This window comes from Pogona vitticeps, chromosome W (assembly GCF_051106095.1).
Source record: "Pogona vitticeps strain Pit_001003342236 chromosome W, PviZW2.1, whole genome shotgun sequence".
Lineage (NCBI taxonomy): Eukaryota > Metazoa > Chordata > Lepidosauria > Squamata > Agamidae > Pogona > Pogona vitticeps.
This window is the reverse complement of record NC_135798.1, coordinates 2,039,337-2,062,909: the sequence shown is the minus strand read 5'-3', so window position 1 is coordinate 2,062,909 and position 23,573 is coordinate 2,039,337. Positions and strand designations below refer to the sequence as shown.

At 45.2% G+C, this 23,573-nt stretch overlaps 1 protein-coding gene across 1 annotated transcript in view; it reads left to right on the top strand.

Moving 5' to 3' along the window:
- The window catches only part of LOC144584981 (uncharacterized), a 464,602-nt gene that overhangs the window by 435,707 nt on the left and 5,322 nt on the right, over positions 1-23,573 (top strand). Inside the window, 1 exon segment of the mRNA XM_078382381.1 lies at positions 2,705-2,825. The gene's annotated coding sequence lies outside the window, so the exon portion shown is untranslated.

Genomic DNA, 23,573 nt, shown 5'->3' with positions numbered 1-23,573 from the left:
GGGTCAGTCCCAGGTTTTCCTGCATGTCAATACCCCCCCCCACCAAAAAATCACACCTTCTCCCGGTGGGTTTCAAAGGGGAAGGTGAGAAAGGGGCCTGGCTCTCTCCCCACCCCCAACTCCAGCCGAAACCTCAAGGGACCCCCAAGGGAAGGGGGGGAAACCCGACCTGAACATTCCCCCCCTCCGATTGAAAAGTTATTTTTAAGCCTGCAAGTCTTTGGGGGGGAAGCGAGCCTGATGAGGTTGGAAGGAGGAGGAGGACAAAGGGGGGCTGCAAAAGGCGGGGAGCAAGGGGGTGATGGTGGGGTACCAGAAATGAGGTTTGCAGGTTAGGGGGCTGATCTCCTGGGGGGAGGAGAGAGGGAGGGAGGGAGGGAGACCAGGACGTTGCATATGTGGAGGGGGGGCAGAGACAGAGAGGGAGTCATTTCCCAAAAAAAGGGAAAGGGAACCCAGATGGCAAATCTCCCCCCCCCCCCCAAACACACCCACACACCCTCCCTCCCTTCGGTCAAGGCTGGCCTTTCCCTTCTTCTGGGTCCCCTCCAACAAAGGCACAAAGAAGCCAAGGCGAACGAAGGAAGGAAGGGCCTCTGGGGCCCCGATCCCAGGCGGTGGGTGGAGAGGCTCAGCATCCGGTGGGGGGGCCAAGGCAGTGTCCAGCCTGGGAGATGGGAAGGAGTTGAGATCATGACTGGACAGATGAGGAACCGGGCGGGCGAGACGTGGCAGGAAAGGCTCTTTGAAACAAGCCTTTTCGTGTTGGGGGGGGGGAGTTCTTTCCACCTCCCTCGGGGTCTGCCAGGCTTCGGCGCCTGTGAGAGTTGATGCGTTTCAGGGGGTGACTCTTTCTGCAACCGGCTAGCACGTTTGGGGGGGAGAAATGAGAGAACGAGGCTATTCTGGGGAAGAGATACCACTCCATGTCACCAGAGTTGTTCCTTCTGCATTCTGATGGGACGATTTCTGTAGCTAAAAGGAAGCCATGGTCATTCATTTCTGAACCCGAGTCGCTGCCTGATTCTGTCAGCCTTTAGGCCGGATGAAGGAAAGGGAGGCCAACCTCCGGAAAGCTGATTTCTCCAACGCCCGTCTGCTCTGTGGCCCTTTTGTGTGGGAGGTGCTATTTCTTCTTTTTTAAACCAGCGTTTCCACACACTCTGTCCGTTTGCCTTTTAAAACCCATACAACTGTTTTTAACATTCTGGGCAGCCTTAGGACCTCTGACCAGGAGAAAAGGGGGCTACCAATGAGAATTCCTAAATTCTGAAGGAAGAAACAGGTATGTTTGCTTAGCCTGGTTGCCTCGGCATGACAAAGAAATCAAAGGCCTAAAGGCTGCACAGAAAGTTTAAAAACAGGAAAATTGTTGAGCTGGAGAAGTTGAGCTCCTTGCCTTCAAAACATGGTGAAGGGACTGATGGGCAGCCGGAGCCTGATGAAAAATTAATTAACCCTGAGGTTGTAAACTCGGAAAGTGGGGGTGGGGTGGGGGGAGGGAGTGCTGTCTGCTCAGGCAGAGGTTTCTGCCTCTGAGTCAGGTCATTTTCCTCAGATGTTTCTGTTGGGCGCAGAAAAGTGATCCCTTTCTGCAGACTCAAAGGGACCTGGTTTGCCTTCCTCCCCAGTGAAACCTCTCAGGTCGTCTCGGGCTGCAAAGGGACTTTCGTTCAGGGCATTTGCCCAGGAATCCCGTTTGGATTTGGAACAAAAGCATCAGCTTGTCGTCCCAAAGCCTTACCAAGAAAAGGTGTTTACAATGTCCGGAAAAACATTTCACCCGTGAACTTTGGTCTAAATGTCAAATTCCACCAAAGAGCGAACTACCTGGAAAACCTAACCATCCCAAAATACCGGCAGGCCTTTTCAGGAGCTAGATTTAACTGCCTTCCATCTGCAGTTTTAGAGGGATGTTACCGAATGAAAATCGACCATGCCCCTGTAATGATAAAGACATTTAAACAGAGCACGTCTTTCTTCATATGTAGTTTTTACAGGGATGATTTATGGGGAGGGAGAGAGAGGGAGGGTCAAAATACCAACCTTGGAGGCAGGAAGCTTCGCAAGGTTCTCCTCCATGCATGTGTGTGTGTGAGCGTGCAGGGAATCTGTTTCTCCTGTTCATAGAGACCTCCCTTTTCCTTTTTTGCTTTCCTTCTTTCCTTGGGGGGGGGGGTTCCAAAGGGAACGAGAGGCAGCAAGTCTCCGGGTGACTCCCCCAGGCCTTCCTTTGCCAATGCTTGGCTGGGAAGCCTTTTGGATTCCCTTTCAGGTGGGAGGGGGGCATCCAGGAGGCGGCGGCGGCGATGCCCCACCCCATCAGTGTGGGTATTTGTGGGTGGGTATGTCAAGGTTGGTCAGGGACTTTCTTACGAGGAGCTCCTGCCTCCCTGGACACAGTGCCAAAGCCTTACCGAGAAAAGGTTTTTCGCTTTAGCCCACGCTGCTGCTTTTTCTGGCCACCTTCGCCTCCAAAGGACCTTGAATAGAATTACTACTCCTTTCTACTGGCCCAGTGTGTCAAAATCAGCCAGACGTAATTGTCGCAGCTGTCCTCTTTGTCAGAAAATTGGACAGGTGATTCACGTTACTGAAGCTGAACTTCGGAGTATGCCTGTTATTTTCAAACCTTTTAAACAAAGGTGGGACGTTGTGGGACCTTTTCCACCTAGTAAGACTCTTTTCTCCTTCCCGCTTCCAGTGGCCTTTGAGGAGGTGACCCCGTATTGACCCCAACAGAGCGTGGGATCTTCTGGATCGAGGCTTGAGATCTCTGTGCGAGGACCTCCTGCTGGAGATTTCTGGGAACAACATCTCTCCAGGTAACTTTATTTTTTAAAAAAATGTCTAGTACATACACAATGCAATAGCCATTCCCACTACTTACTCCCTCCTCTCACCCCACTCTCTGTCCCATTGCAGACGTGGGATATAAGAGGTTCAAAACATGCTCTTAAAATGTTCACATTTCATCCTGGCTCTCGATGCCCCCAAATGTAAGAGCCTCAGAGGCTGATATTAGCTTTGCTTCTCCTCAATATCTATGAAAGGTTCTCCCTCCTCAATAAATACATTAATGGAGCTTTTGTTCCTTTGGCTGCCTGAAGGTTTTTTTGGTAATTTTTCCTCTAGTGTGATATTCTGGCCGTCTAACACATAGCTTGTAAAAGGTGTATAAAGTAGATTTCCCTGAGCCCTTCCGTAAAGTGATTTGTAAGGCTAACTCTGGAGATTTGATTACGGATTACCTAGCAATCATTCCGGTTTCATTAAATATCCCAAAATGCCTCAGGTTTCTTCCAGAGCCCTCAGAAATCCTGAAACTAACCTCGTTTTCCACTAGAGAGGTGCGTTAGAAATCATAACTTCACTGGTGCGAGATGCCGCTTCTGGCGTCTACCTGTCCTCTTAGAACTGCTGAGCAGGAAGGGACCCTCTGGATCATCGACTCCAGCCCCGTGTCATGGAGGCTCCATTAACTCTCTCCAGCACTTTATTTCCCGGGCAGGTTCTTTCATTTCCACCTGGTCGAGACTCCCTTCAATGGAGCCTTTTGAACCATGATGGCCCGGTCCCACTTCCAGATCTCAACGCCCCATTTGTGTTCCCTCACCACACCCGGTCTGTCCTTACAGGGAGGCTGTGGAAAGGCTTGTTATTTCCCTCAGGCGATCCCTCCATTTTGGCACTAAATGACAACGGACGCGTTTTCAAAAACTTAACATCAGAACTTTTACTTTCTCCAACTTCCACCAGGACATCTTCAAATGATAACAAAGGTTCCAACAACAACAACGTGCGTTCTTTAACAAGATTTAAACTTTGGTTAATGTCCCATTGGTTTAGTGATGTGGCTCCCCATACGGTTCCTTGGGCGCCAGTTGAGGGCTTGGGAGACTCCTCACTGCACAAATCGTCCCACAACATCTGTGGCGGACCCAGCCTTTTTCATCAGGGCCTTCTGGGAATGATGATGTTGTGTTCTCCCTTGCCCTTTGTAATTCACTTTCCCTAGGGGCCACGATCACATCCCACTCTCTCACCGTTATTTTCTGAGGTACTCCTCGAGGATCAGGAGGGTTGGGCAATAAACCGCCCACTTTTAGATTCGGAAAGTCTCTCACTAATCCTTGAAATCTGACTTTCTCGAATGCTCTCCTTCTTTCCTCTCTTTTTCTCTCCTCATAAGCCTTCACTACTGAACTGAACCATACGACCCCCTCCTCATCTCTATATTCCTCCCCAACTGTCACTTCTGACTCCTCCCACTCCCCTTCAGCTAAGCACACCTCTAACTTCCCTTCCCCCTGCTCTCCTGTCTCCTCCTTTCCCTCTTCTTTCCTGTTTTCATTGCTAGCTCGTTGTTTCTTTTCGTTGTCATTGTCTTTCATTCTGATTTCTGTGGACGGCACACTTCTACTTTTTACACCTTCACAGAGGCCTGTTTCTAAATCCACTAGGCAAGAGTATACTGTCCTTATATATTTTGTTAATGAATTTTTTCTAGGAGAACAATAGTTTTTGTTTACATAGTGGACAGAGCTAAGAGTCCTGTCTCCATCCGGCCTCAAAGAAGGTATGATAGATAGATAGAGTAAACTTGGGTCTAGATGGGTGGGGTATAAATTTAAGGAATAAATAATAATTAATAAATAATAAGATACAGTGGTGCCTCACATAGCGATCGCTCGCTTTAGCGATGAAATCACTTTGTGGCGTATTTTTTGCAATCACAAAAGCGATCGCTTTGCGATGGTCCCTATGGGGTATTTTCGCTTTGCGATGATCGCAGGGAAGCGATCATCGCAAAGCCCCCATTTTCACACAGCTGATCAGCGGTTTCAAAATGGCCACTGGGTAAACAAAATGGCCACCTGCTGTTTTTTGGGATGGATTCCTCGCTTTAGAGGCACCAGATATGGCAGCGCTATGGAGGATCTTCGCTTAAAGGTGAGTTTTAAGCTCATAGGAACGCATTAATCATGTTTTAATGCGTTTCTATGGGCTTTTTTATTTCGCTTAGCGATGTTTTCGTTTAGCAGCGATTTTTTGGAACGAATTAACATCGCTAAGTTAGACACCACTGTAGATAGCTAAAACCTTTATTGGCACAAGTAAAAATTGGACATAGTCATGGTGGTTCATTCGGTGACTACATATGTAGGCATCAAGAGGGGAGGAAAGTGTTAGACATCCTTAGAAGGACAACGGTTCGTCTTCTAACAATAGAATCAAGGAAGTCTGCGACTCTTTCTACTGTGTCAGTCATTTCGGCCGTCAGCATAGAGTGAATTGTATCCAGATCTGACCTCCTTTCCAGCTTTAATAAAATTGGGGCTATTAACCTTGGTCGGCTGATTGAGTGAAGTGGGCAGTGCAAAAAACAAGGGTTTCCAGCACCCCCGGTTCATATGGCTGGTGCCTTTCAGAATAGGGAACTGCATTAGATCTGCCATATAATATAGCAGTAGGCATGGCATTGCATGACAATGCTGTGACAACGCTGGGAGCAGCCCCTCCTTTTCCACTCCTCTACCACTTTCATAGCTCTACGTTCTCTCCCCCTCCCTTCCCTCCAGGATGGAGACTAAAATTTATTGATTCTGCCCGGACACAATGAGAGAGAGAGAGAGAGAAGAACCCCCTGTAATATGTGTTTTTAAAGCTATTTCTGTGTTTGTTAGAATGGGTTTTGTAGTCATAAGATTGTCTTTATAGCGTCCATATTGATTTTAGGTCTGTGTCTGTAGTAAGGAAATTTTACATGCTGTTTTCAACTGCATAGTTCTCCGTCTTATCTAGTTGCTAAGAGTTGCTGGAGAGCTGAGGAATTTGTAGTCATAACAAACCCTTGCACCTGCAAAACTCCCATGGGAAAGTTAGGCGGGACAAGATACTTGTTGCTTGTTCCTAATTGGTCATCCTGAGGAGGAAGAAGGAGGGGGAAGAGTTGTAAAATGGAGTTTGACTGAGAAAGACAGGAGGAGAAGAGAGAGACATGCAGTTTTCCCAAAATGGATTATAACTTTTGAATGGAGCCTATTGGCCAACATGGACTTTTGGATACAACTGGATCTAACCTTTCCTGATGGACTATGGAGACACTGGATACGTAAGAAAGACAACGCCTATGCATTATTCTAGCTTAGTATGTTTTTCTTGTGTTATTTTTCTTAGCTGGAGTTTGTGGGGTGGTCTATCTGACTTGAGATGGAAATGTTACTTACTGAATTACTTTGCTATAATCTGAATTCTGTTTAGAACTATATTTCTTAATAAAAGCAATAATGTTTAAGATGGCATGCATTGGTCTCTTGTACAAACTAGCCTAACTAATTGGCCACGAATATTTTGCTTCCACATAGAGCCCAGATTTTACTTGAATGTTAACTCATGGATTGTCTGTGTTTCTTGCTTTTTCTTAACAAAGGGGATGGACTTGAGGAAAGAGATTCAGTGCAGGGCCTGGCTGGAATTTGGGCTTATCTTAGCCACATAAGGACTGACTGAATTTCTGGAATCTCTCTATCTCCGGCTGCCCTAAATCTCCTTGGAGACGGGGGTAGCTTAGTGGCGCTTGGTTGGGAGGTGGGGGGGATAGGAGGGGTCCACAGAGAAATGGGGCTTGGAGTAGGGAGAAGATAGAGGATCGGCCAGGAGGGAGGGATGTGGATGATGATGATGATGATATTTCATTTCTATGACAGCCAAGGCTGCTGCTGCTGCCCCTGCAAGGGAGGGAAGTTCCCGGCACGCGAAACAGGCCCTGACCTGAACCCTGACCGTTGATCCCCCCCGCTCTTCCCAACCAGAGCAATGGTGACAGGAGAGCCCTTGGCAAGAGGGGCTGCCTGATTCTTACACTGGGAAGAGTGTTTGTGCGCATGCACGCACGCGTGTGTCACTTGCACAGAGTAACACAGCCAGCCCTTCTGCAAGGCTTAAACGTGCAGAGAGAGTCTTGGGGGGTGCCTCCCTCCCTTCCTTCAGTGGGGAGGCTTTCTCGTCTCCTCCCCCCTTCCTTCTCCCCCTCCTTGGACTAGCAGGTCTTGATTGCAGGAAAACACAATTGTTTTAACCCATATGTCAGATTTAATAAGAGGAGTTCATGGCTATTCGCGGCCTCCTCCTCCTCCTCTTCCTCTCTCGGGAGGGGGGACGTGGGTCAGATTCAGGCCAGAAAGGCTTCCTGGCCCTTCTGTCCTCCGAGGGAGGGAAGGGTCTCCTCCTCCTCCAAGAAGGCTGCCCAGAGGGGCAGCCCTTGCCCAGACCTCCTCCTTTGGCCCCTCCAGATCCAGCCAACAGAAAGCAAAGGACACCCGTCGGGTTATATATATATTTCCCCCCCCCAGGAGGAGAGTGTGGAAGGATTTGGCAGAACGGGGGTGGTGGTGGAAGAGATAAAGACACACGTGTTTCTCTCCTTTTTCTGCCCCCCTTCGAGGTTCTGCCCCTTCTGCTCCTCCTTACTCCCCCCCGCTTTCTTGTGGGGCCTCCCCCGCCCCTCCTTCCTTTCCGGAAAAACAGCAAAATGTAGAACTATTAAAGGGCGAAGACGAGATGCGTTGTTGAAGGGTGTTTTTTTTTTGCAAGGTGGTGGATTAAGGGGTAAAAAGGGGTTGCAGAGAGATACATTTTTTAAAAAAACAGCCTCCCCCCCGCCAACCCCAGAGATCTTAGAATCAGCTCAGTCTGCTCTGCACAAAGATCTTGTGGGGGGGAGGCGCCTCTTTGTTTTTGTCCCTGCCCTCCTCTTCCTCCTTGCATGGGGGTTAAATTGGGAGGCGGGCCATCAGGAAGTCTGGGATGGGTTTTTCTTATGGGGAGGGAGAATTGGCTATCATCCATGTCACTCATCACATTCATATTCATTAGCTGATTTGCATGAACCGCCGAAGCCTCTGTGCTGCAGGGTCAGAAGACCAGCAGTCATAAGATCGAATCCACGTGACGGAGTGAGCTCCTGTCACTTTGTCCCAGCTCCTTGCTAACCTAGCAGTTCGAAAGCATGTAAATGCAAGTAGATAAATAGGTACAGTGGGGGCTTGACTTACGTACTTAATCCGTATTGGAAGGCAGTTCTCAGGTTGAAAAGTTCGTAAATCGAATCTTCATTTCCCATAGGAATGCATTGAAAACCATTTAATCTGTATCTGCTTTTTTCATCCATAGAAACTAATGGGAAGCTGCTATTCCGCCTTCTGCCACTAGAAGGGGATATTTTTTTTCTTTTTTTCCTTTTAACCTAAGATGACTTAGCTTTAAAAAAAGGGAAAAAAAGAGTTCGTAACTTGAATCTAAGTTCGCAAGTCGAGTCCATATATTCCTATGAGAGCGGTTCGTAAGTTGAAACGTTCCCACTGTACCACCTTGGTAGGAAGGTAAACCTGGCCACGTGACAATGGAAACTGTCTTCGGACAAGCTGGCTCTATGGCTTGAAAAATGGGATGAGCACCACCCCCTGGAGTTGGACACGACTGGACTAAAAATGTCAAGGGGAACCTTTACCTTTATGAGAGGGCTGGAGAGGTGGCATCTGCAGCTACCTGAGGATTGGCGGGAGGAGGAGGAGTCAGATCGGGAGCAGAGTGAGTGAGTCAAAAGGGGAGGTCAGTCTGTGGTCCTCAGAGAGTGTGGCAAAGTTAGGGGTTAAGAGTGTGGAACTTATAGAGAGCTAAAAGAGTTAAGAGTGAAACAAGTTATTAATAATCTAATGAATACATTAAAGTCTGTGAAGAACCCGTTTAAGCCAACTGTAATCCATAAACCTCTGTTGTTCAACTTTATACTCAGCTTGGACCTCAATCTTTCTAATTAAAGGGCGTTGACAGAGGTCAGCGGGTGGCAGCGAGATAAAGGACGTGTGAGCTCTGTGTTGGGTGAAACAAGCAGGGGCCACGTGAGTAAACGTCACAGTTATCTAACACTGCCTCTCTGAACATGTGCAGAGTGTTCTTATTGTTTTAGCCCAATCCTGCTGGGCTCCACCCTGCGTTAACTGCTGTGTGTTAGACGCTGCTTGGCATGGGGCCTCTCCCGAATGTTTCCTTCCTTCTTTTGGGATCCAGGAGGGTGAACTGAAGAAACCATTCCTGCATGCAGGGTTCTTCTGGAGAGCGAAAGGTGGGAGAGATCCTTTTTCCCAACCAGCCTGGAGGCGACCCCAGGTGGGGTTGTCTCCAGGCATTCAAGAGGAAATGGAGCATCCAAGGGGTTTTCCTGAGTCCTGCGTTCTGGCCATCTTTTAGTTCCCCAGACCCTACAAATCCCAGGTTCCAGAGGTGGAGTTTACTGGGAGGGCCTCTGGTGCCCCATCCCCGGTCTGGAAAAGGGCCTCCCACCAAGTTGCGACTTTGAAGAAATACCCCACAATCAAAACCTTTCCTCCAATTTGCTAGTTTGGTGGAAGGCTCGGGGGGCGGGGGGACTCTCAGTGTATGCAAATATCTGGGTTTGTCCTGAGTTAACTTTTTCAATGTTCCCTTCAGTATCCGATTAAACCATTCCACTTGCCCATTTGCTTGGGGATGATAAATGGAATCCTTTGGTTGCTTCACCCCTTACAATTTCCACATCGGTTCAAAGATGCATAAAGTGAGATCCTTGGTCAGGGAAGACCTCTTGAGGGAAACCTGTTCTCAAAAATCTCCCTATTCTGTAGAAAAGCCTGTCCAGGAGGGGCCTCGGTGTTCATGGCCCTGCTGGGGGTGGCCTTCACTGGAGCGAACCGGCCTTGGGGACGTGATTGGCAGCCTTCCTCCACCTCCTTCCTCCTTGTTTGGCCAAAAGAACCGCCGTTTTCCTCTGGCCAGGGTTTTCTGTACAGGTGGGTCCTGCTCGGGGTAGATGATGAGCCAATTGAAGCACCACCCTCTGTAACCTATGGGGTAAAACCATTTGTCCTTCTTCTGCACACACATTCTGACTTTACTACCCTGTATAGGAGCCAATCCCTCAATATTTTGCTCTGTTTACGTAGTCCCTTTGGGTCCCACTTTGCCTCTGATATCCTCCAGTTCTGAATCCTCTCGCTGCCAGTTTCGTAATTGTTCTCATGAAATGTGCAACACCTCTTCTTCTGGTTTCATTTCCTCCACCTCCCCAGTTCGTCCTTCTGCTGCAGTTTTAGCCACGTCTTCTCTTCCCAGCCAGTCTCTCCCAAGAACAATTCTCCTTCTAATCCTGGGACTACCCTGTTCTCCAAGTCTTTCTCTTGTCCCTGATAATTTTTAATATGGCTGAACTGGTGGCACCCAGAGGAAAGATGTTTCGATGGCCAGGTCTCTGTACTTTGTTAGTTTTTCCAATACTTTATTTTGAACTCTGGCCTCACCTGGAATGGCAATTTCAATGATCGGGACATTTCTTCATTCTATTACTACCATGTCTGGTGTGTTATGTTCAAGGTGTCTGTCTGTTTGGATACAGAAATCCCACAAGATCTTGATTTCCTTTTTTCTGACACCTTCTCTACCTTATGTTCCCACGGGTTTTTAGACGATGGCAAGTTATATTTTTTGCATAGTGACCAGTCCACTAACTTTGCCACTCTCTCATGTCTAACTTTGTACTGTAATCTGTTTGTGCAATCTTTGGACATTCACCGATGCGGTGTGATAAAGTTTCATCTTTTTCTTGGCAGAGTCGACATGTGCTGTTAGCACTAACCCCTTGGATCTTAGCTTTCATCACGTTGCTTTGGAGTGCTTGTTCTTGTGCAGCAAAAATCAAGCCTTCGGTTTCTTTCCTAAGGGTCCCCAGTTTTAGCCATGCCCATGTTGAATAAGCATCATGCTTTCCATCGCTATTTCTCAGGTGTTGTCCATGTAGTGGTTTATTTTTTCAGCTGCTTAATTTCTTTTCAAATTCTTGCTTCTTATATTGAGCCTTGGATTCTGTTGTTTTCAAAATATTTTCATTTCCACTCCTTTTAGTAATTTTTGGAAGATGGCGACACAAGCATTTGCAATGGCTAGGCACTCCAGAGATCGGTATCGTTTAATTAATATTTTAATTGTGTACTTGTTATTAGGGACTCTGCATGCTCAGGCACAAGTAATTTACTGACGACAAGAATGATTAGCTATGGGCAGAGAAGGCTGCAACTTTGGACTGAGGCTCTCAACGTACAACATTCCAGCTGAGCTCTTTAGATGGCTTACTCCCCCTGCTCTCCCTGTCAGGAAGAAAAGAACACGGAGAAAACGCAAGCAGAAAAGAGGTTGCTGGGCCAGAATATGAGTGGGGCTAGGCAGAAATTCTCACAAGCCTGCATTGCCAAGTCTTTGTTTCAAATGTTAGATCTCTACCCAACAAGACTGAGGAGTCGGAACGTACTATCTGTGAAGGTTCGGTATTCCTCCCTCCCGTTTGCTCAAATAAACCAGAAGACTATTTTAATTCAAAACCCAGATTGGTGTTCATTTCTTTTTGTAAAGGAAGAACTTCTTTAAACGATGCTGGTCTTAACTTCTGTGGCGCCAGTGGGGCGTGCCGGGGTAACCATAACTCTGACTCAAACGGATTCAAAGATTTAAAGTCCCAAGGTCCTGCTAGAAAGGGATCCTCATCCGCCCCTTCATTCTCGACCCCTTTGTCTCTCAGTAATGGGGAGGTCTCATCGTCTTCGTCCCCTCGCCATACTGGGTCTCTCTCCCCACGGTCCCGGAGGCTCATCATTCTCCTCGCCTCCTCAGCTCGCCATGCTCTGCGTTCCTCTGCTTCTCTCGCCACCGCTTCCCTTTCTTCTCTCAGATGTCTCCTCCACTCCTTTGCCTCAGACTCTCCCCAGTAAGATGGGCACTGGGGAAGTCCTCTCTTCGGCGATAGTCTGCCTCCTCTCTGGATACCTTTACCCGCTCCCATTTCCCAGTCCACGGGTCTTCTATCCAAATAAGTTCCCAGCCACCTGGGATGTTCTCGTCCTCCCTATTTATAATCCCCATTCCCGCCTCCGCCATGGACCTCCCCCTTTCTCCTCTTCCCACCAATTCTCCTTTGATCTGGGTAACTACAATTAGACCCCGCAGGCTTGTGTCAGTCCCCTGGTGTATTCTTTTGGGGGGCGTTGGCGGCGGAGTAGTCTGTACCTCTCTGGAGGTTCTAATGGAGGACAGCATTCCGACGAGAGCCTCTATGCTCTCATCTCATTTATCACACTATCTCCCTGCAGAAAAATATTCGGGACTGTGGCATTATGATCTTTACACAGAGTACATCGAGCAGACAGGAAAGAGCAGAGGTGGAGGGTTTGTGTTTACACAAACAATAACTGGAGCACAGATGTTAAAATAATGGACATTCACTGTTCTCCTGATTTGGAGTATTTAGCAGTGAAATGCCGCCCCTTTTACCTGCCTCGTGAGTTTAATGTTGTTATAATAACTGCAATATATATATCTCCTGATGCTAGCATAATCACAGCTATGAGTTTTTTGTTAACTGCTATCAGCAAGCAGCAGCAGGCCTACCCAGATGGAGTGCTGGTGGTAGCAGGTGATTTCAATCAAGCCAATTTAAAGATTGTCCTCCCTAAGATTCATCAGTATGTGGATTGTCCCACTACAGGGAAAAATACCTTGGATCAGGTATATAGTAATATCATGCATGGATATAAGACAAAGCCTTTGCCTAGTTTGGGACAGTCAGATCATATCTCTCTCTTTTTGATTCCATCAAACAGACCTCTTGTTAACAGAATCAGACCAACTAGAGAAATACAAGTGTGGTCAGTGGGTGCATCTGAGCAACTTGAAGATTGCTTTAGGAGCACTGAATGGGCACTGTTTGAGGAGGACAATGCTGATACAAATACCCCGACAGTACTGTTTTATATCAAAAGCTGCATCAATGTTGTTGCTACCACCAGTTTTCTAACAACAAGCCTTGGCTAAATAGAGAAGTGTGCTTTTTACTAAAAGCCAGAAATGCTGCTTTTCATTCTGTTAATGTGCTACAGTATAGAGAGGCCAGAGCTAAATTGAAAAAGGGCCATTTTGTTTACCTGGTGGACATTTTGAAACCACCAATCAGCTGTTTAAAAATCATTGCTTTGCGATGATCAGGGGAACCGATCATTGCAAAGCGAAATTCCCCCATAGGGAACATCGCAAAGCAATTGCAAAAGCAATTGCAAAAAATTTGTCGCTATGCGGTTTCATCGCTAAACAGAGCGCTCGCTAAGCAAGGCACCACTGTAGAGAGGCCAGAGCTAAATTGAAAAAGGGTATTAGGGATGCCAAAGCTATGTACAGCCGGAGGACTGAGCCACATCTTGAGAACTCTGACACTCGCCGGGTATGGCACGGCCTGCGACAAATCATGGGGCAGAGTAACAAAAACAGTCTGTGTAGCAGCAGTGAATTTTTGGCTGAGCAGTTAAATCAATTATTCAGCCGTTTTGAGGTGGAAACGGGAACAACCATTATTCCAGCACCTACTATCTATAGTATATCATTATAATCTACCATCAACAGACAACCACTACTACCGCAGATTTCAGATGTGAGACGCGCTTTCCAGAATATTAACATTAGAAAAGCAGCTGGACCAGATGGAATCATGGGAGGGGTTGTTAGGGGCTGCGCTGCAGAATTAGCTGGAGTTTTTATGGATATTTTCAATCTATCCTTGTTGCAGTGTTCTGTCCCCAGTTGTCTGAAGACATCTATCATAGTGCCAGTCCCCAAGCAGTCAACTGTGGTATCTCTCAATGATTATAGATCAGTAGCTTTAACATCTGTTATTATGAAATGTTTTGAGAGATTGGTGCTGGATTACATTAAGGCTAGTCTTCCATCTTCTTTGGATCCATGGCAATTTGCATACAGGAGAAATAGATCTACTGATTATGTCCATGGTACTCCATACTGTACTGAGTCACTTAGACAGCTGCTTATCAATAAGCAGCTGATCTTTTGTGCCTCTTGACTTTTTTAAAGTTCCCTTTCTTTTCAGTTGGGTACAAGGAGTTTTCAGGTAAGTGTTTAGATATTGATCTTGCTAGCACTCCTGTGAGGAGCTTGAACATTGTTGGAAGGCATGTAACTGGTTAATAATTACTGGGTTCGTTGCCCTTTTTATTACCAGAAATGTGTGGCATGTTGTCATCTAGTCTTCAGATGTCGAATTTTGAAATGGTTAAACGGCACTGCTGTATGTTGATGGAGACGTGTTTGATGCTTTAACAAAACTCCGTGTAGCTCCTCTCAACCAGGTGCACTCCAGTTTTTCACAGCCTTTCCTTGCCTCTTAATCGTTTCAATTGTTATTACAGTATCATCCATTGTTGCAGGTTTTCCGGGCTCTTTGGCCGTGTTCTGGAGGTTTTTCTTTTAAAACGTTTAACCAGTCCTTGTGGCTGGGTAGAGTTCATTGACCTTTTTGCAGGCTGTATTTTTCAGTGCTGGGAGGCAAGCTTTGTTGAGTTTTAGACTTTCTTCTTTTTTGTTGAAACTGCTGCTTTTTGTGGATTGCAGTGGCTTCCCTGTATAGTCTAACATAAGGATTAGTGGTGGTGTCCAGTTCTGCCGTGTTTTGAAATAGGATTTCATGTTCAGCTTGTTTCAGGACATGTTCAGCTCCTGCTGATTTTTCTGGTTGTTTCAGTTTGCAGTATCTTTCATGTTCTTTGATTGTGGTGTGGATGCTGAATTTTGTGGTCCAAATATATACCTGGCCACAATTGCAAGGTATCCGGTATGCTCCTGCAGTGGTGAGGGGGTTCCTTTTGTCCTTTGCTGACCGTAACATTTGTTGTATTTTTGTGGTGGTCGTGAATACTGTTTGTAGGTTGTGTTTTTTCAAAAGTTTCCACACACGGTCCATGACTCCATTGATGTACGGCAGAAATACTTTATTTGTGGGTGGCTGTTATTTTTCTTCATTTCAGTGTTGTTTTCTCAGTTTGGTGGCTGTTGTGATTTCATTCTTGGAACAGCCATTTGCCTGTAGGGCCCAATTCACATGATTGAGTTCATTGCTGAAAAATTGAGCTTCACAGTTCTGATTTCCATGGTGTACCAGTGTTTTGATTATGCCTCTTTTTTATCATGGGTGGTGATTGGAGTTTTCATGTAAGTACTGGTCTGTGTGGGTGGATTTTCTGTAGACCTTGTGTCCCAGTAGGAGGTCAGGTTTGCATATGACCATGACACTTAAGGAAAAAAATTGCATGATCAAAACCCGCCCACACAGACTGGCCTCTGATGGGGTTTCCAGCCTCATCTTCCAGACTCAAGGTGAGGCCTGTCCAGTGACAAATAGAGCAGAACTAGTTAAATATGGGCATGAATGAAACACAATAACCAGGAAATATGTGGGAAATTGCTGGTTCATTGGTTTGGGTTGATTCTGAACCAGCGAACCCAAAGTGACTGGCATCATACAATTTTTTAGCATTTTCCTGAACTTTGTCATTTTTTGCCCCCCTCCTGCCCCAACACCCAACACAGTGTGGTTGTCTAATTTATTAAAAAGTTGAAGGAGCAGGGACCTGGGAAGCCACAGGCCAGTTACCCTAATGTCTGTTCCAGGGAAGGTGATGGAAAGCCTCGTCCAAGAGAAAATCTTAAAACACCGAGAAGAACATGTTGTCGGGGCGCCAACTCCAAACACAGATGTGGCATTTGCCTCTCCAGAAGCTTGGAGTCAGCGTTTGGATATTGAAGCTACAAGAGCACTCTGTTAGTGAAAAGAAACCTTGGAGCCCAAGATAACAAATTAAACAGAGGCTCTTATCAGGCAGCTTCAAATCCTCCCCTTTAATAAGCAGAATAAAGACATGGAAAGTTTAGGAAAAACACAGAGAGAGTTTGATAAGAAACTTACGGCAAGATACATTCAGACTTCAGATCATACGTATAGTAGTAGTAGTAGGCATCCTTCAGTCTCGAGAGACTATGGTAACATGCTCTGTATGGAAGTCTTGGAACAGCGTCTAGTGTGGCTGATAAGGCCAATTCAAGAGTGACAATCCCTTCCACACTGAAGACAAATACATTCTATCCCCTGTCCAGCTCCCTGGTTGTGCTGCTTTCGGGACTGTCTCTTTGCTTCAGCCTTCTGGACAAGGGAGAGGCCATGATGCACCACCTGCCTGCAGGCTGAACGCTCAGATGTCAGGGTTTCCCATTTTGAGGTCCATTCCTAAGGCCTTCAGATCCCGCTTGCAGATGTCCTTTATTGCAGCAAAAAAAGATCCCAAACAGGGTCGGTGCAAGGACACAGCCCTGTTTCACTCCGCTTCGGATGTCAAAGGGATCTGATGTTGAGCCATCAAAAATGACAGTGGCCTTCATTCCCTCATGAAATCACCTGATTTATTTGTTTGTTTGTTTGTTGTATTTTTACCCCGCATATCTGGTCAGATGACCACTCTAGGCGGCTGATGATGTTAAGAAGTCGAGATGGACATCCCGTCTTGGGAAGTATTTTTAAAAGGCCATCCCTGCTAATCAAATGAAAGGTCTTTGTGAGATCTATGAAGGCAACAAAGAGTGGCTGTTTTTGTTCCCTACATTTCTCCTGCAACTGTCTGAGGGAGAATACCATGTCAGTGGTGGATCTATTAGCTCAAAATCCCCACTGTGATTCTGGATAGACTCTGTCTGCAAGCACCTGGATCCTCTTCAGCACAACACGGTCAAGCAGCTTCCCTACAATGCTGAGAAGAGAGATGCCATGGTAGTTATTGTAGTTGCCCCTGTCTGTTTTGTTCTTATACAGTGTGACCATGTTTGCATCTTTCATGTCCTGTGGTACTCCACCTTCCCTCCGGGAAAGACAAAAGACTTCATACAGCTCAGTGGTGATGATCTCTTTAGAACACTTCAGCACTTCAACAGGGATGCTGTCCTTCCCAGGTGCTTTGCCAGAGGCGAGGGAATCCAAGGCTGCTTTTATTTCTGCTAAAGTTGGTTCACTGTCCAACTCTTCCAAGACAGGTGGGCACTCAATGTTATTCAATGCTTCTTCAGTTACTACATTCTCTCTGGCATATAGCTCAGAATAGTGCTGCACCCAGCATTCCATCTGCTGTGCTTGGTCCTGGATGATCACACCTGTAGCAGCCTTCAAGGAAGCAGATTTCTTCTGTATTGGACCTAAAGCCTGCTTGATCCCATCATACATTCCCTTGATGTTACCTGTTCTGTTGCTAAGAGCAGAGCTGAAGCCAATAATCGTTGGAACATCTCCTGGCAGCCTGTTGGACTTGGCTACGAGCAGCTAGAGCTCTCCTCTTTTCCTCGATGGCTGGCATCAATTCCTCCGAAGGGGCTTCAAACCAGCCTGCCATCTTTTTGGTCTTCTTGCCAAATTTGGATAAGGTGGTGTCATAAACAGCATTCTTGCAATGGTCCCATTGTTCAGGTGCATTTTTATCAGCTGGGCCCGGAAGGGTTTCCTCAAGCGCTTGGGCAAATTCCTCCACTTTTCTTCGATCCACAACAAAAACACGCTGATCACCCTATCTCCTGAAAAGGACAAAAACTGTTCCCACAGCTAAAAATACTCCACTATCCAACAAAGAGCAACAGAGCATGGACAGAGTTTCTACTCCAGTCCTCTGAAGATGCCGGCCACAGAGACTGGTGAAACGTCAGGAAGAACAACCTTCAGAACATGGCCAAAGAGCCTGAAAAACCCACAACAACCATAACAATGTTTATTTATGGGTTTGTAGGTAAATCACATAAAGAAAATCATGGATGGTCTTTTATTATTCATTCAATAAACGTTGCTTTAATTACATTTATGTTGGCTTATGTAGATTCACTTTAATCATGGTATTACTATTTTCAACTATTTATTTCTTAGCACTTTTAACTCTTTCCATTCTTGACCACACTAAGTTTCCTAGTTCTTGTTTTCAATCGTTCCTTAACTAACCCTTTTAACTCTTTCAATCTCTCTCTATATCTCTGTCTCTTCTTCTCTCTAACTCTCTAACTGCCCTAACTGCTCTAACTGTCCCAAACTGTCTTTTTTCTCCTCTAGTTCCGTTGGTTCCACCTCTCCTGTCCTGTCATAGGCTTCCACACAAGAGCTCTAACCTGACAGACAGGAGTGACGTGTGAGCTGTCCGTCACAATATAGCTTGTGCATAAATCACTTAGAGCAACACAGACATTCAAAGAAGTGAAGTAAAGACCACCAGACTCACAACTGAGTGGCAATATGCCGTTCTCACTCCTCTGCTTATATAGTGAGAGCAGCCTACCATTGTAGACCATGCAGCTGAATGTGGTTAACAAGCACTGCCTAAGCTTGTTTCGGCTGCATGTGATCAGTCAACCATTTCACTTTGACTTTTACAGGGATGACTTTGCATATGTCATCTATTTTACATTTCCTCTATAATATTAAATTTAACCCTTTGTTCATAGGTTAGGAACAAATCCTGACAAAACAAGCCTTGCTGAGGGGAAATCATGGCTTCTGTAAGGGCAAGTCTTGCCTCACAAGCATTTAAGTGTTCTTTGGAAAGGTCAACAGGCATGTGGATGTGGGAGAACCAGTGGATATGGTCTCTAGATTTTCAGAAGGCTTTTGACATGGTCCCTCACCAAAGGCTGCTGACAAAACTCCACAGTCACGGGATAAAAGGGCAGGTCCTCTTATGGATGGAGAATTGGTGGAGAACCAAGAAACAGAGAGGAATGGGCAAATTTTCACCATGGAGGAAGGTGAAGAGCGGTGTGCCCCAGGGATCTGTCCTGAGACCGGTGCTTTTCAACCTGTTCATCAATGACCTGGAGGCAGGGATAAGCAACAAAGTGCCCAAGTTTGCAGATGATACACAACTTTTGTGGGTGGTGAAGACCAGAAGGGATTGTGAAGAGCTCCAGAAGGATCTCTCCAAACTGGGAGAATGGATGGAAAAATGGTAAATGTGTTTCAGTCTAAGAAAATGTAAAGTAATACACGTTGGGGCAAAAATTCAAAACTTTAGTGATCAACCCATGGGTTCTGAGCTGTCTGTGATGGATCAGGAAAGAGAGCTTGGTGTGCTGGTGGACAGATCAATGAAAGGGTCAACCCAGTGTGTGGCGGCTGTGAAGAAGGCTAATTCCATGCTAGGGATCACTAAAAAGAGGATTAAAAATAAAACAACCAACATTATAATGCCATTGTACCAAAAAAATGTCAAGCCCTCACCTGGAGTATTGCGTACAGTTCTGGTTGTCGCACTTCAAAAAAGACAGAGTGGAAGTAGAAAAGGTGCAGAAAAGAGCATCTCAAATGATGGCTGGGCTGGGTCACCTCCTTGATAAGGAAAGGCAACAGGTTTTGGGGCTCTTTAGTGCAGAAAAAAGGCGCCTGAGTGGGGGACATGATTAGGACATATAAAATTATGCAGGGGAGGGATAAAGTGGATAGGGGGTAGCTCTTTTCCCTCTCACACAATACCAGAACCAGGGGACATCCACTCCAATGGAGTGTTGCTAGAGTAAGAACAGAGAAAAGAAAATATTTCTTAGCATGTTGTTAGTCCGTGGAACTCCTTGCCACCAGATGTGATGGCATCTGGCCTAGATGCCTTGAAAAGGGGATTGGACCAATTCCTGGAGGAAAAGTCCATCGCAGGTGACAATCCATGATGGAGATGTACCATCTCAAAGTTTAAAACAAACGTACTTCAAAATCCCAGGTGCAGGGGAATGGTATCAGGAGGCAGGGATCTTGTTGTCTCGAGTGTTCCCAGAGGCATCTGGAGGGGCCCCTAGGAGACACAGGAAGCTGTACTAGAGGGGCCCTTGGCCTGACCCAGTAGGGCTCTTATGTTCTTATGTTCTCTTGAATGCCTCCATTGGTGGAACACTCTTGGCCTCCTCTGAACTCTTTCCAGTTTGTTAGTATCCTTCTTGAAGTGCGGTGTCCAGAACAGGACACAGTACTCTAGATGAGACCTAACCAGTGCTGAATAGGGGGGAACCAGGACCTTGCAGGATTTGGAGACTCTTCCTGTTAATCCCGCCTAAAATAGTGTTTGCCTTTTTTGTGGCCACATCACACTGCTAGCTCATATTAAGTTTGTGAACTATGACGATTCCAAAATCTTTTTTTGCTTATAGCATTGCTGAGCCAGGGATACCCCATCTTGTAATTGTGTGTTTGGTTTCTTTTTTCAAGGTGCATACTTTGTTCTTCTCCTTGTTAAATTCCATTCTGTTGTTTTCAGTCCAGGGCTCCAGCCTATTGAGATCATTTTGAATATTTTCTGTCTTCCACTTTATTGTCTAGTCCACCCAGTTTTGTGATATCCAAAATATTTTTAACTTGTATATTACTATATTTCCTTATAGGAGCACTGTTACTCTTAGCTAACTGACATGCTTGGCAGTTCACATATTTATCACACTGCTTTAAATTTACTCCCACTGAGTTTTCTATTGTTTTGCGCAGAGTTTTATAATTTGCATGCCCTAATCTCAGATGCCACAAATGAATGCAATCCCTATGTGGACATATATTCTCATATACATTGTTAGCTTTTGTACAGTTCAGTCTATATAGGTTATTTCTAACATAGCAATTCAATTTTTCATTGTTTTTACCAGTTATTATACATTTGTTTTTCATAGAAAGTGCAGATGAAGCCATTCTTAGCTAAAGAGCTAACAGACAGTAAATTATGTTTGAGTTTTGGCACGTATATAACATCTATTGGTTGAGTTAAACACGGCAATTTAACTTTACCTCTTCCCAAAATTTTAGCATTTATACCATCAGCTAAACATACTTGCTGATTAAATACTGGCTGAAAATTAAATATTAGCTTTTTGTCCTTACTCATGTTGGCAGTTGCTCCTGAATCAACAATCCATTCTTCTTGGTGGTCAGAGTTATAAATAGCCTCAGTCAGGTTTAATGCATCTCTCTCGTGTCTTGGTTGTTTTCTTTTTCCTTTCTTAAATTTACAACTTTTTATTAGATGTTGTCTCGAGCCACAGGAAAAACAACGCTTCCCAGGATGAATGTTCGCAGCTGTGTCTACCTCCTCCTCACTTTCATTCAGCTTGTTACCTTTAATTAGTGAGTGATATATGATAATCATCTGAATTGAATTCGCCCATTCCTGTCCATTTTAGTTCACTGTTGCCCAGGATGTCAATGTTTATTCTTGCCTTCTCCTGTTTGACCATATCCAGCTTCCCAAGGTTCATAGATCTTACATTCCAGGTTCCCATGCAGTATTTTTCTTTACAGCATCGGACTTTCCTTTCACTTCCAGGCACGTCCACAGCTGAGCGTCCTTTCGGCCCTACCACTTCATTAAGTCTGGAGCTACCTGTTCTCTGCTCTTCCTCAGTAGCATGTTGGACTCCTTCCGACCTGAGGGTTCCATCTTCTAGCGTCATATATTTTAGCCTTTTGTTTCTGATCATGGGGCATTCTTGGCAAAGATACTGGAGTGGCTTGCCAGTTCCTTCTCCAGGAAGAATTCTCCACTATGACCTGTCCGTTATGGGTGTCCCTGCACAGCATAGCCCATAGCTTCTCTGAATTACTCAAGCCCTTTGCCACAACAAGGCAGTAATCCATGAAGGGGCTTGAGTAATAGCATTACACACCTGTAAGACTAGCAAAAATGTCAGGGTAACAGCAATATATGTTGGAGGTGTAAAAAAATGCAGGAACTTATCATCATATGTGGTGGACATGCGAAAAGGTCAAAAATTATTGGACACAGGTATGGGTTTTAGCAAAAGAAATTACCCAGCAGAAATTAGATATAAAACCTGAAATGGCATTATGGAATGTCATACCAGGAATTAATGATAATAAATTGAAGCATTGTCTTATGTATATACTCACAGCAGCCAGATTACTCTGGGCCCAAAAATGGAAAACCGAAGAGGTTCCAACGATAGAAGAGTTGTTAAAGAAGCTATGGGATACAGCAGAACTGGACACTCTTATCAGAAGCACTACGGGAACAACCAAGAGACTATGTAAAACAAAGCTGGAAACTAATATATTCTTGGGCCCAGAAGAAGACAGGAGTGTGGGGCAGAGTTTATGATACATGTATATTTACTTAGTATATACTGGAAATCAAATTGGGGAGAGCAGAGGGGTTAATGAGGCTGGAGTCTCTGACTCCAAAGGGGGGAGGGTTTAGTTTAATTTGAGGGATTAGTTAGTTTGTTTTTTTTTCTTTTCCTTTGCTTTTTCCCTCTTTTTTCTCTTCTTCTGTGAAAATAAAAAAATTAAAATTAAAAAAAGATTAATCTGTTCCAGCCCTTTTTTGGTTGTATCTCAGGGTGCTGGTTGTATCTCAAAGCATTAGTTCCCATAGGAACTAATGCAAAAGCGGTTAATCCATCCACTGGGGGAGACTTTTTTTTTTAGAACCTAAGATTACTTAGGTTTAAAAAAGGGCTGGAAAGGAGGGAGGGAGGGAGGGAACCATGGGGGAAAGAGAAAAGAAAGAAGGTCATCACTGGGGTACACAGACCCCTCAGACAACGGTTTGTGCTTTTAGGCACAAAAAGAAAGGAGAGAGAGAGAGAGAAGACAATGGGGGAGGGTTTGGAGTCTAAAACACCTTTCAAACAAAACACATTTTAAAACAAAAGAGAGATCACAGTACACAAACCCGAGGAGCCACAGAATTAAAAAAAATCAATTCCAGCAGGGACTAAAAAATGCTAAAATTACACACTGCAAGACCCATCAGAGCACAGAAACATATCCCCCACCCACCCAACCAGAACAAACCCACGTTATAAAACCCTGCACAGTACTGACCCAGAACAGGCAGTGTCTCTGTTTTTAAAAAGGAAGTCAAAAAACAAAAATCCAAAAAGCAAAAAATTTTAAAAAACAAAAATACAAAAGAAAAAACAAACACTTCAGTACAGGACCATGCAGTACTGGACCAGGCAGTCCAAAGTCTCTCTCCGAACCCACACTCTCTAACCACTGGGGTGAAGGAGCTACAGAGAAGCAACCTCTTCCCTGACCCGTGGTTAACTGAAAGCAGTTCAAATTCCCCGCCTTCCCACCTTTTTTGCCCCGTTCATAACTCAAAGCGCCGTCGCACGTCAAAGAAAATTTTTTGCGACCAGAGCTGGTCATAACTTGAATTGGTCACAAGTCAGGACATTCATAAGTCAAGGCACCATTGGATCCGCTTTATAATGTGCTCAAGAATTTTCCCTGGAATTGATGTTAGGCTGATTGGTCTTTGTGAGGAAATGGATTTTGTAATACTTGATTTTGTACTACAACAAAAGTACTTGTTTTTCAGAGTTTCTACAGGTGGTGTATCTCTGCCTGGAGAGTAACTTTGTTTCATCTGCCCAAAGTCCTCTTCAGGGTTGCAGTGTAAGAGTGAGAACCGCTGGGTTCTATTATAATTGCTAAAAAGTCTGGAAACGAGGAACTGGACTTTGGGCATGGATACCATCACAATGCAGACACTTTGATTTAAGTTATACGAAGGGGGACTAAGTATGTATCAAAGGAGGAGGAGGAGTGATAGGTTTTCCAGCCTTTTCATTGACTGGAAGATGTAGCAATGGTAGCATAGCATAGCATTGTATTTAGTGTTATAATTAAT